The sequence below is a fragment of the Amphimedon queenslandica genome, unplaced genomic scaffold, assembly GCF_000090795.2.
Source record: "Amphimedon queenslandica unplaced genomic scaffold, v1.1 AMPQUscaffold_4218_Cont23799, whole genome shotgun sequence".
Lineage (NCBI taxonomy): Eukaryota > Metazoa > Porifera > Demospongiae > Haplosclerida > Niphatidae > Amphimedon > Amphimedon queenslandica.
Genome location: NW_003555466.1, coordinates 1 through 1,499, shown reverse-complemented (window position 1 = coordinate 1,499; position 1,499 = coordinate 1). Strand labels below are relative to the sequence as shown.

The 1,499-nt window shown below is 30.5% G+C and overlaps 1 long non-coding RNA gene across 1 annotated transcript; it reads right to left on the bottom strand.

The window, feature by feature from the left end:
• LOC109592702 (uncharacterized) lies at positions 1–609 on the bottom strand. Its single transcript, XR_002190505.1, has 3 exons — positions 483–609; positions 174–229; positions 1–71 (listed from the first exon to the last, which is right to left on the bottom strand). It is a non-coding gene; the product is annotated as an uncharacterized LOC109592702 (long non-coding RNA).
• Positions 610–1,499: the final 890 nt, after the last annotated feature.

Genomic DNA, 1,499 nt, shown 5'->3' with positions numbered 1-1,499 from the left:
TGCATTTTGAGCATTTCTTAACATTTTTAGAAGTTGTCCCACAAGTAGAACATGATTCTTGATCAATAAAACTAAAATATTTAATTAAAAAGATAATCATTGTTTTTATCAAATGCTCTTAATAATATTAAAATAAATAATTTATTAATATTGTTTTATCATTATAAACTTACCCTCTGTTTCCTTGTATGGCAGCAATCACTTGTGTTAGTGTGGTAGGTTGATCTCCCTATTATCACAATGAAAAATACAATTATTATAAAATAAAGTGCACATTACGAAACAGCTCTGAAGTGGCTGCTATAAATGCTTAATAAACCATGACATTAATTAATATTTTGACAATGTCACAATTTCATTCATTGAGCATCCACATGTTAAAATAGGAGTGTTTTATTTTGGCAAATAACCAAAATATATTATGCTAGAATATTTCATCAGACACAATATCATCATAGTTACTGTACTTTTTATTGACTTACTAGGGATGTGTCAGCAACCACTTGGACTAACTGTTTAAATAAAACTGAATGGACGTGTGGATATGATTTAATGCACGATCTGAGATACTTCTCAACTTCTAGTGATTTACAATCTTCAGTTTGTTGTAGCAATCTGCAAGAAAGAAAGTAATTATTCATAAGACACCTTGTAGTATAACAGTTTAGTTGCAACTAAAAAATTCATGAAAATTACATTTAATTTTGATTGAAAATACATGTACATGTACATGTAGCTAAGTTATTCATCATAATATGCATCAGAAAATGTAATAAAAACTTTGGGTGAGTTTGAACCCATCTTTTGGAAAAAAAGCATGGACTATAGCCTAGGGTATTTTTCAGAATTTTGGCATTTTCTTAAAATGGCCGTAACTTGAAAAATTGAAGTCGGAATCACCTCAAACTTTCTACACAGCATTAGGACATCAATATCTATCAGAAAATGTAATAAAAATTTGGGGTGATTTCGGAGCCATTTTTTGGAAAAAACCATGGGCTATAGCCTTGGGTATTTTTCAGAATTTTTGGCATTTTCTTAAAATGGCCGTAACTTGAAAAATTGAAGTCGGAATCACCTCAAACTTTCTACACAGCATTAGGACATCAATATCTATCAGAAAATGTAATAAAAATTTGGGGTGATTTCGGAGCCATTTTTTGGAAAAAACCATGGGCTATAGCCTTGGGTATTTTTCAAAATTTTGGCATTTTCTTAAAATGGCCGTAACTTGAAAAATTAAAGTCGGAATCAGCTCAAACTTTCTACACAGCATTAGGACATCAATATCTATCAGAAAATGTAATAAAAATTTGGGGTGATTTCGGAGCCATTTTTTAGAAAAACCATGGGCTATAGCCTTGGGTATTTTTCAGAATTTTGACACTTTTTTAAAATGGCCGTAACTTGAAAAATTGAAGTTGGAATCAGCTCAAACTTTCTACACAGCATGAGGACATCAATATGTATCAGAAAATTTAATAAAAATTTGGGGTAAT